General features: G+C 42.1%; 1 long non-coding RNA gene across 2 annotated transcripts in view; it reads right to left on the minus strand.

The window, feature by feature from the left end:
- LOC122676793 overlaps positions 1-12,746 on the minus strand; it is a 102,827-nt gene that overhangs the window by 39,658 nt on the left and 50,423 nt on the right. Inside the window, exon 5 of one of the 2 annotated variants that reach the window (XR_006335640.1) lies at positions 7,833-7,917. The exons of the other annotated variant lie outside the window; for it this stretch is intronic. This is a non-coding gene — a long non-coding RNA (uncharacterized LOC122676793). Of the gene's footprint in view, positions 1-7,832; positions 7,918-12,746 lie in introns of those variants that run through there. 2 annotated transcript variants of the gene reach the window in all.

Consider the following 12,746-nt stretch of genomic DNA (forward strand, 5'->3'; position numbering starts at 1 on the left):
GTCTTATCATTTGACTATGCAGCACCACTATTTGATAAGTCTTACTGTAGCATGTTGCTAGCAACATCCTTATATTGCCATAAGTGCAATAAATTAAACTCACATACAATATGAAGGTTAGAAGTTTTTACATTCTGCTTTCTTCTTTTTTCAAAAGATCTGTGTCACACCCAGAAGACTTCACTATATTTAGATGCAGCAATATTGAAATTCATAATTCAGAGAGAATTAGGTAAAGTTACTTCACCTAAGCCTCAACTTGAAACTATGTGGATAACATGGCCTTCTATCCATAAGAAAATAGTTAAGATCACATAAGATACAGCAAATACAGTGCTTACCTGGGCTCTGGCATATAGTATGCACTTAGTGTTGTGATTGCTATTTAGTTACTAAGTCATATCTGACCCTTTTGAGACCTCCATGGACCATAGTTCACCAGGCTCCTCTGTCCATGGGATTTTCCCAGATCACTGGGAGTGGGTTGCCATTTCTATCTCCAGGGGATCTTCCTGACCCAGGGATGGAACCCAGGCCTCCTGCATTGGCAGGTGGATTCTTTACAACTGAGCCACCAGGGAAGTCCATGTACATAGTCAGTTTTAGCTATAATCATTACTAATGAAATTTTCACTTTGATCCATTGATTCTATCATTCTTCCTTTTTCTCAGACTAAGACTAATTTATTACCTTACAATTGTGCATGGATTTGACTAGCAGGGATGGGGAATCAGTGGAAACAGTGGCTGACTTTATATTTTTGGGCTCCAAAATCACTGTAGATGGTGATTGCAGCCATGAAATTAAAAGATGCTTACTCCTTGGAAGGAAAGTTATGACCAACCCATACAGCATATTAAAAAGCAGAGACATTATTTTGTCAACAAAGGTCCATCTAGTCAAGGCTATGGTTTTTCCAAGAGTCATATATGGATGTGAGAGTTGGACTATAAAGAAAGCTGAGCACCGAAGAATTGATGCTTTTGAACTGCGGTGTTGGAGAAGACTCTTGAGAGTCCCTTGGACTACAAGGAGATCCAACCAGTCCATCCTGAAGGAGATCAGTCCTGGGTGTTCATTGAAAAGACTGATGTTGAAGCTGAAACCCCAATATTTTGGCCACCTGATGTGAAGAGCTGACTCATTTGAAAAGACCCTGATATTGGGAAAGATTGAAGGCAGGAGGAGAAGGGGACGACAGAGGATTAGATGGTTGGATGGCATCACCGACTCAATGGACATGAGTTTGGGTAAACTCTGGGAATTGGTGATGGACAGGGAGGCCTGGAGTGCTGTGGTTCATGGGGTCACAAAGAGTCGGACATGACTGAGCAACTGAACTGAACTGAACTTGACTAGTGATGCATTAAAAATGTTTCTGAACCTTTCTAGGCCTTATATCTGTACTTATTTATTACTAATAAGCTTAGGAATTGCCATAAGCATCAGAAAAGCAGAGAGAGCAAAAGTCTGAAAAGTAGGAAGGATGAAGCTGTGGAATAGGGAGAGTGACAGAGAGGTGGGAGGCTTGGTGGTCTGCAGCTCCAGGTCCTTGCAGAGACTGAGGGACCCATCTCCTGTCTGACCTCAGGATCAGAGCCAGCTGCTTAAGCTAGCTCCAGTTGCTTCTCATTACTTGCAGCTAAACAGACCTACTAGAGTTTAGCACCATTAAATGGTTAGTAACTTATGTAAATTTTAAGTTATTTATGTTATTTTTTCCCCTCATATTCATGGAAGCCTAGATATCAAGAAGATGTTACATTTAAAAAAAACCTGAACATCTATATCCCTCATGAACATATATGAAAAATCTCTAACAAAACATTCTCAGATAAAGCACAGCAATATATTGAAATGGTAATATATAATGATCAAATAGGGTTTATCTTAGAAGTTCAAGGGTAGTTCAAGATTCAAAAATCAGTCAACATAATTAATATATTAAGAAAATAAAGGAGAAAACCATGTGACCAATGAAATGGATGCCAAAAGACAGCTGACAAAATTCAGCACCCATTTATTTTTTAATTGGAGAAGAATTGCTTTACAGTGTTGTGTTGGTTTCTGCCATACAACACACAAATCAGCCATAATCATACACATATCACCTCCCTCCCCTTCCCCACCCCACCCCTCTAGGTCATCGCAGCGTACGGGGCTGGGCTCCCTGTGTTACAGAGCAACTTCTCACCAGCTATTGATAAATCCATTTATTTTTAAACTACTTAGCAAAACAGGAAAAGGAAGATACTGATGCTATATAAGGAACTACGTATAGCATTAATGATGAAATGCTATATGCTCTCTCCCTGCAATGAAAGACAAAATAAGTATGTTTGCTCTTACTACCTTTATTCTGCATTGTTCAAAAGGTACTAGCCAGTGTCAAAGGCAAAAAAAAAAAAAAAAAGTCATAAAAATGGAAAATAACGAAGTAAAACTATCTTTATTCAAAATAGACTCCAGACATAGAAAACAAACTTATGGTTACCAAAAGGGATAGTTGGGGGAGAGGGTGGCAGTGAAGGGGGAGGTAAATTAGGAGTTTGGGATTAACACATGCACACGACTATATATAAAACAGATAAACAACAAGGGCCTACATATAGCACATGGGAATACATTCAATATCTTGTAATAACCCATAACGGAAAAAGGTCTGGAGAAAGTATATATAACTGATGCTTTGCTGTACATCTGAAACTAATGCAGCATTGCAAACTAACTATATTTCAGTTTTAAAAAAGATTTTAAAAACTGTGTTTATTCACAGGCAACATGCCTGTTTGTCTAGAAAATCCCAAGAAATCATCTCCCCCTATTGTGTCTGGCAATGCAGGATACAGGGATAGCCTGTGACCATGTCAAACATAAGGTGTTCTCAGAACTCACAGTCTTGAAGTAGATGGACAATTACAATAGACCGTGATAGATCCTTCAGAGGAGAAAAAACTGTAGTGAAAGATCAAAAAACATGGAAAGATGTGACGAAGAACCAGCTTTCAATAGAGGTGAGCAATTAAGATGCACAAAAGTCCTGAATATACTGTCATATCTTAAAAGAAACAATGCTATGGGGAACTCCCTGCTGGTCCAATGGTTGGGACTCTGCCCTTTCACTGTGGAGGAGCTGGGTTCCATCCGTGGCTGGGGAACTAAAATTCCCAAGGGTGCAGCCAAAGAAGAAGAAAGAAAAAGAAAGAAACAATGCTATGAATGCATGTGTGTAGCATTTAGATTACTTTTCTTTCCTATTACTGAGCAAGGAAGAGAACTGAAAAGATCTGGGGTCAAGGAGGTCAAACCAGTCCATCCTAAAGGAAATCATCCGTGAAGATTCATTACAAGGACTGATACAGAAGCTGAAGCTCCAAAACTTTGGCCACCTGATGCAAAGAGCCAACTCACTGGGAAAGATCCTGATGCTGGAAAAGATGGAGGGCAGGAGGAGAAGAGAGCGACAGAGGATGAGATGGTTGGATGGCATCACCAACTCAATGGTCAAGAGTTTGAGCAAACTCCTCCAGGAGATGGTGAAGGACAGGGAGGCCTGGTGTGCTGCAGTCCAAGGGGTCACAAAGAGTTAGCAACTCACTTGGTAACTGAACAAATGGGCTAGGAATGGTAGAGTTTGCCTCCAGGGTCCACTCCAGAATCCATGGGTTCGCAGAGAGCCAGACATGACTTAGCTACAGAAGAACCACAAATAAAAATGAACGTCTTACTATTGTGATCCCTTCTTTTGGGATTTTCCAGGTAACACCCTTTGCGCCCTCCAGCCCCAACCACTTACATGATGATTGATGTCAAAGTTGAGGAAAACATGACATTGGACTCTGCACCCTAGAGGTTAATAGTTTGCACAGTAAGTATCAGGAGCTTGTTTCTGCGCAAGGCCAGATCCTTTTTTTATCTCCGTTTCCAGTGACCAAATTTGCTCTTTCTGTCACATTTTCCTTTTCCCTGGCTAGTGGAGGGTGATGCAGTGTGCAGAGTACTGGCTGGGCCAGAGAATATACCCTCACCGGCTCCCGGGGCTGAGAGTGGGTTTGAGAGAAGCCAATCCCCAAATGAGAGGTGAAGACCTAGCTGGCACCGACATGGTGCAGAGTGCTGGCGGCAAGAAACAGCATCTCAGACCAGCAAGAGGCAAGGACTGGCCCTCCACCCGCAGAGGAAGAGTAGCTGACCTTGGGCAATTCTGTAAGAGAAACTGGAACACATCAGAGCTCAAACTAGCTGGTAACACACTGAATTTCATTAGTTTTTGAGTGATGAGGTGGTGGAAGCTATCTTTTAAAACCCAGGGTAGGGTTTCCCTAGTGACTGAGTGGCAAAAAATCCATCTACCCATGCAGGAGACACGGGTTCGGTCCCTGATCTGGGAAGATCCCACATGGCTGAGGAGCATCTAAGCCTGAGACATAATGATTGAGCCTGTGCGCTGGAGCCTGGGAACCCAAACTCCTGAGCCCACGTGCCCGAGGACCCGTGCTCCCCAACAGGAGAAGCCCCTGCCCTGCAACAGGGGAAGGCTGCATGCCTCGACAAAGACCCAGCACAGCCAAAAATAAAAAAGGAAAAGAATACTGATCTAAATCAGTCTTCTTACAGATGAAGAGAGCAAAATATAAAGCTCTTAAGTGATTTATCCAAGTGCCTCAACTAAGTAAGAACAGAACTAGAAACTCCGGAGCAGAGCTTGGATGGTCCCCGAGAGAAAGCAGGGACACAGGGAAGACTGCAGAGTGCTCCTGGGTTCCAGCTGCATCAGAGGTTGTACATCTGTCACAGCGTACACCACATGGTCTGGATTCCCTGGTGGCTCAGACGGTAAACCGTTTGCCCACAACCCGGGAGACCTGGGTTTGATCCCTAGGTTGGGCAGATCCCCCTGGAGAAGGAAATGGCAACCCACTCCAGTACGCTTGCCTAGAAAATTCCATGGATGGAGGAGCCTGGTGGGCTACAGTACATGGGGTCACAAAGAGTCGGACACGACTGAGCGACTTCACTTTCTTTCTTCCTTTCACCAGCATGGTCAGGGCTCCCCTCCAGGGGCACTCAGAAAGCTGGGTGGGGAGGCAAGAAGGTGAAACACAGGACTAGGCTGAAGTTCGGGGTTTATGAAGATGGGGACTGGAGAATGACAAGCCTGCTGGAAGCGGAGGGCATGGCAAGAGTGCTGTTAGTGACTCGCTCTGGGGTTCCGGTCTGATCTGAACAAGACTGACGCCTTGAGGAGCAGTCAAAGGGCTGGAGCGCCTAATGGGGCTGAAGAGAAGGTAGGGGAGAGGAAAAGGATGGGGCAGATAAAGGGACCAACTGTTGTGGTCAGAGCTTGGTCTCTCTTTGAGGAATCCATTATTATTCCCACTGGGCTTTCTAAATAAGACTTAAATTTTTTTATTAAAAAATTTTTTTATCATTGGAGTATAGTTGCTTTACAAATGCTGTGTTATTTTCTGCTGAACAACAAAGTATATCCGCTACACGCATACATCTGTCCCCTCCCTCTCTAGTCTCCCTCCCTCCCACCCCCCGCCCCACCCCTCCAGGCCATCACAGAGCACTGAGCCCCCTGCGCTGGACAACAGCTTCCCACTGGCCATCTGATTTACACACAGCAGTGTATATATGTCGATGCTACTTTCAATGAGAGCTAAATGCTTTAAAGATTTTGGGCAGAACCCTGTCTGCCTGAGAAACATAACAAGAACAATATCTTCTTTAATCACTCTAGTTAGCAGTTATTTTTGCAACGCATATTAAGTGCACCCAACCTGGGGAGTGTAATGGGTGGGCGTTAAAAGCACAGCTTCTGAAATTACAGATATGTATCCTCGAGCAAGGATTTAATGCCTCTTTGCTTCTTAGTTCCCTTACTTGTAAAATGGGGGTGATGATAGTACCTGCCTCATAAGGTTGTTGTGAACTTCAGATGAGTTAAAACCATTAATAAGACCTGCTAGGCAATGTGCTTGATTTAGATATGAAAACCTCTTTGTTGGTTCAATATGTCAACAATTCATGGTGCAGGAAAGTGAGGAAGATCACAGGAACTGTAGAGTCAATATACCTTCTTAGAGCAAGGCAATCAGATATCCATAGTGAAGCAGGACTCTTAAAAATATTCTTGGGTATCGGAGGATGAATGGATAAAGATGCCGTGTACACACACACACACACACACACACACACACACACACACACACATATTCAGCTGTGAGAAAGAAGGAAATCCTGCCATTTGCAACAACATGGGTGAAATGTGATACTAAGTAAAATAGACAGAGGAAGACAGATATTGTGTGATTTCACTTATAGACAGAATCTTTAAAAAAAAAAAGATCAAACTCATAGAAGCAGAGTGCAGAATGGTGCTGCCAGCTGTGGGGAAGGGGAGAGGGGGAATGGGGAGACGCTGGTCAGAGAAGAGCACACAGTTACAGTTTTATCGGATGAGTCCCTCTAGAAATCTAGCGTACAGCATGCTAACTATAGTTAACAACACAGGTGAATGCTGGAAATATGCTTAGAGTAGATATTAGGTGCTTTAACCACACACAGAAAAACAGTAACCATGGGACCAGTGTATGTATGTATATGCATTAATATATATGCGTATATATAAACCCCACTCCAGTGTTCTTGCCTGGAGAATCCCAGGGACAGGGGAGCCTGGTGGGCTGCTGTCTACGGGGTCGCACAGAGCTGGATATGACTGAAGCGACTTAGCAGCAGCAATATGTACATATTTATGTGTTTAAATACCTCATTATATATATGTATATCAAGTTATCATGTTTACATCTTAAATATATACAATTTTTATATTAAATAAAATAATGGGGCATTTTGTTTCTTCAGACTTTCATGTCAAAGTTGAAGTTGCTTGATAATAGATGTTGTGGTTTAGTCCCCATGTTTCTCGTAACCGCCACATCACTTCTGATAGATCTGGCTCATGAGTAACTAGAATTTGGCCATGTGTGAGGCTTGGGAATCCAGGATTCCTCAATATATAACAAACTCTCAGATGGTTAGTTCTTAATATATGGCTGCTATTATTACTATATGACTTATAAATAAGCTCCTGCCTGCCATGAGAGATTGTTTATACAATGAGGAAAGAGGGCTATTTTGGTTTATTTATTCAGCATAATTTATTCTTGAATACTACTGCAAACTGAAGGTAGAGATGAAAAATACAGTGTTTACCTTCAAGTTGTTTTCCTTTAGTTGGCCAACAGACACATTAACCTGGCAAGAAGAGATGTGTGTATTACATGCAGTGGATATATTTCTTCCATGTTTCCAGAAAAGACAGGAGGGAGAAAGAGACTAAGAGAATGATGGGTGAGAAACTGAAGAGAAAATTGGAGGAGGGCTCTCTGCTGCCCTTCAACTCCCTGTGAGGATAAAGGGACTTAGCAAGGGAAATCCCAGAGCTGAGAACACATATTTTCAGGCTGTGCATTCTTTTCCTAAGGATGGCTCGTTGGCAGAAATAAATTGGATACATGTACTAAATGTACTTTTCTTGTACTCTGGGCAGTAATGTACAGAGAGTTGGGTTTTTTTTTTAAACCTAACTGACTTTAAGGACATTTGCTCAGAGAGAATTCGTTAATCAAGTAGCCTTGTGCCATCCACTGTGGGGGTCCACCCACCCCTGGACATGAAATGTGAACTCGGCATCAGCTGACAAAGGATGCTCGCCAGTCCACCTGTTGTGGAGGAGGTTTTCCAAACAACACCTGGGAGTCTGGTCAATACCCTGGGTGGACAATTTGATGGGTCTCGGCATTCTACTATACACCTGGGCAGTGGCCTAGGGCAGGGCTTTACCCGGCTGAGGTGTTGGGACATAGAGGTGGATGAGACAGCCTGTGGAAATCATCATAAGTCACCTGTTAGAAACAATATACAGATAAATGATGCTTGCTAGTTTGTCTTTAAAAATACATTACAGAGGATAAAAGCACCTGCTTATACTAATATCAGTGTCACACACTGTTTACTGATACACCTTCTTCAGTCAAAATACAGGGGTCGTGGGACTTCCCTGGTGGTCCAGTGGCCAAACCTCTGCATTCTCAATGCAGGGGGTCTGGGTTGGATCCCTGCTCAGGGAAATAGATCCTGCATGCCTCAACTAAAGATCCCACATGCCCCAACTAAGACCTGGTCCAGCCAAACAAATGAATATTTTTTAAAAAAAGAAAAGAAAAGAGAGAGGGGTCATGTCATACATAGCATGCAAGAAATGTGTAACTCATGGGAGCATGTCACATACTGAATATCATTCATCATTATTTTAATAAATAGTGGGTAAGTCATTTGACCTATGTGACCCCCAATTCTAGGTTGGTTTGTGAAAAAAAAAATAAAAGAGAGACATCTTATAGAATAACCTGTGAAAAGTAACTGTATATGATTAAATCTAGCACAGTATCTGATAAGGCGTGTAGGGAACAGCTCAGACCTCAGAGTTAGTATAAAGATTATTTTAAAGTGAAAACATTTGAGCTAAAAAGATGTAGAAAGAAATCTTATCTGAATGTTTCATATCTAACTGAAGCAGAAGCTCCCCAAAACACACCTGCAATTAACCCCCTGTAAATACACCTTATCTCTTCTCCTGTTAATTGGCTTATTGTCAGTTAATTTGCAGGTCCCAATCACTAGACCCAAGTTGGACAAGGATAAATATGTATTTCTTGACACTTAGATGTTACTTTCCTCCCTTCTCAAATTTTCACTGAAAGTGGTAAATAAGATGATTACAATTCACAGCAGAACCTTTAAAAGGAAGAAATAATTATGAATGCTTAAGACTTAGTATAACCCAAAAGAACAATAAAATGTCCTCAAGCCCAAGCAAACTGAGAGAATGAATAAATTCTCAATAGAACCCAAATTCTGCAAGCTCACAGCCCCACCTGCAGGATCTCAACTCTTCCTCAAAGATCCCCTCTTATTTGATGGCGTCCCTAGGTCTCACAACAAGTCACTTCAGTTGTGTCTGACTTGTTGTGACCCCATGGACTGTAGCCTGCCAGGCTCCTCTGTCCATGGGATTCTCCAGGCAAGAATGCTGGAGTGGACTGTCATGCCCTCCTCCAGAGGGTCTTCCCCACCCAGGGATTGAAACTGCATCTATTACATCTCCTGAATTGGCAGGCAGGCTCTTTACCTCTAGCACCACCTGGGAAGCCCTTACTTTCTCAAGATTACTGGTCTAGTAAGAACTTAAGAACAAGTCCAAACTTGTCCTATTGCAGTAGCCTCCTTGCTGATGAACACTGCTCCAAGACACTCGAATGTTTCCCTCACCGTGAATGTCTTCCCTGACCATCCTGCTTCCCTACCTGGCCTTCCCTCATCAAACCCCTAAACCGTAGTATGCTGATGCTTCCCTATATCAGAATCATGCATGGTAGGTTGTGTAGAAAGAAAGACAGGGCCTCACACTGGTACTTTGCCACACCCTGCCAATCCTGTAGATGACATAAAATCCAGTAGGACATGTAAACAGCTTCTACTGAGGCCAGATAGAACAAGAGACCCTGGGCTAACCCCTCTCCTGTGCTGCCATTATCCTGCCATCCACTCATTCATCCACCTACTCACCCATTCACCCATCCGTCCATCCACCCACCCATCCATCCATCCACCCATCCATCCATCTATCCACCCCTCCACCCGCCCATCCATCCATCCACCCATCCGTCCATCTATCCATCCCTCCACCCACCCATCCATCCACCCACCCATCCATCCATCCACCCATCCATCCATCTATCCACCCCTCCACCCGCCCATCCATCCATCCACCCATCCATCCATCTATCCATCCCTCCACCCACCCATCCATCCATCCACCCATCCATCCATCCACCCATCCATCCATCCACCCACCCATCCATCCATCCACCCATCCATCCATCCACCCACCCACCCATCCATCCGTCCATCTATCCACCCCTCCATCCACCTATCCACCCTCACGTCCACCACAAATCACATCCGGATCTTCAGTCATTCAAACGGAGAACTTCCTATCTCTTATTTCTTTGTGAGCCTTGAGACCTTTTAAATCCTTTGCAATTCAAAATGCTCTTCATATTGAACACATGTATCAAATATCTGACTAAGTGATTTACATATACTAGCACTTGGAAATTTTTTTTAACATTTTGAGGTAAGTACTAGCCTTAATCTCGTTGGACAGATGAGGAAACTGGCATATAGATGTCAAGCAGTTTGCCCAAGGTCACACTGGTGACTGTTGACAGAGACAGGATTTGAGCCTGGATTTCATGTGAATTTCTCTAAATCTAGAACCCTTAATCTGTATAAAACCCTGCATCTCTAAGGGGAAAAAGAAGCTGTTATATTACAGGATAACTACTTTTTCACTCTTCCCCAAACAATGAACACATTTAATTTTACGAAGTACTATTCATTTCAATCGATGTTTTTAAAGCACTTCTTGGGATCAGATTCTCTGCTGGCTACTCTTTACAAGGCAGGACCTGTTTCTTAGGCTTCTATGGAGCCCAATTCCCATCAGTGCTTGGATCCCTAGTGTCTGACGCATGACAAAATGACTAAGCACATACAACGCCAAACAAAATTCCTAGACAAGGAAGGAAATCAAATAGAAGTGCAGACACTAATTAAATTAGCAGGTCACAATTTCTCCCAGACATTCCTTCCCTGCCAGTCATCATAGGTCTCCTCCTTCTTAATAATGATTAATCCTCCTTGGGTGCAATATGCTTCTTATATGTGAATATTTTTTCCCTCTAAATTCAACAATAGTGTTGGATTCCAAATTGGCTGTTAAAACTCCTGCAAGCTCCAACATCACAGATAATCCTCAAGGTGATTCACTGCCTTTAATCTAGAACTTGAATTGATAAATGCACGGATACATATGGGAACATGCCTGATAACCCTGGAGCAAAGCAGCTTACTCTGCCCAGAAACAGGACCTTGGGGACTGCCCTGATGGTGTTAAGGCTTCTACCAGGTGGCACTCCTGCCAAAGGGGAAGATGCAGGAGACATGAGTTTGTTGAGTCAGAAGATCCCCTACAGGAGGAAATGGCAACCCATTCCAGTATTCTTGCCTGGAAAATTCCATGGACAAAGGAGTCTGGCAGGCTGCGGTCCATGGGGTCACAAAGGGTTGGGCGTGACTGAGCGACTTAGCACGCACGCACAAGTTCACAGGCCTCACAAGCCCTCAAAGGAATGATGACATTTATTCTTCTGAGGACCATCTCAGAGAAGAGACTAGCATCCTCATGTCCTTGAAATACTCAACTAACACTCTTGTTGATCAATTGCGTGGATTTAGATGTATACAGTGATATCATTTCCTTTTTTGTTCTCCTCTTTATTTTCTGATGTAGGTGCTTAAAAGCAAAGAGATGGATAAATGAGGTCTTAAAGAAGTTAGGGTTAACTTGTCTTTTTGTGTACACCATATCTTTTTCCCATTCAGTTGTGATATATTGTTTTAACTAATACATTTTAAATGGAGCAGACAAAATCCTTAGATTTCTCAGATGGCTGGTGCTGCCACAGGACATTTGCATAGACTATTATTCCTGTGTGGAATGCTCTTTACCTGCTCTTTACTTAGCTCCTATTAACGTCAGATCTCACTGAAGTACTACTTCCTAGGGAATCGGCACCTGACCTATCTCACTAGTCAGATCACCTCATTATTTACTCATAATGATGCATGCAAGTCCACCTTCTACCACTGATCACAATTGTAACTATATATGTGTTTGTGTGACCATTTGATTGTCCATCAAGTCCATCTCACAAGTGAAAGAACTATGTCACTGCTGCTCATCATTTCTTGTCAGTGTTTTGCACAATGCCCAGCAAATAACAGAGGCTCATTAAATATTTCTGGAATATATGAATGAATTAATGAAACTATTTTTAAAGCACTCCATTTCATCATAGTAATAAATATAAGGAACAGGAAGAGCACATAATCTGGAAACTTGGTTTTATGTCTATAATTTGCTTATTAGTAATATTGTGATCTTGGCCATGTTAACATTTCTTAGCTTCTAGGTCCAGGAGTATCACCTACCTTAGAATTTCAGTGAAAATAAAATAGCACAATAGATGAGAAAAGGTACTGACTAGTTCTAGTACAGTATACAAATGTTAAACTATTGTTTTGAGTTGCTATAGATACAGAAGTTCATAGAATACTTGCTACCCTAAGGAAGATATGTTTTTCTTGAGCTTTCAAAACATACATACACACACACTGATTATACAGACTGTCAAAACACATAAAAACACAAATAGACAGTGTGGTATAAAAGGGGGTGCTGTAATTCTCTGAGAATGTTTGAATGATTCTAGAAGCAATTAAACTCCTACCTCACAACATATACAAAAATGAATTCAAATAATTCAAAGTTGAAAATGTAAGAATCAAAACTATGAAAGTCTTAGGAAAAAAAACATAGGTGTAAATCTTCATGACCCTGAATTAGGCTATGGTTTCTTAGTTATGGCACCAAAAGCACAAACAACAAAGAAAAAACAGAAAAAAAATGGACTTCATCAATTGAAACCTTTGTGCTTCACAAATACCATCAAGAAAGTGAGAAGACAATACACAAAATGTGAGAAAATATTTGCAAATCATATATCTGATAAGAGAAAAATAATATATATAGAAAACTATTATCAAA

Source organism: Cervus elaphus, chromosome 2 (genome assembly GCF_910594005.1).
Source record: "Cervus elaphus chromosome 2, mCerEla1.1, whole genome shotgun sequence".
Classification (NCBI taxonomy): domain Eukaryota; kingdom Metazoa; phylum Chordata; class Mammalia; order Artiodactyla; family Cervidae; genus Cervus; species Cervus elaphus.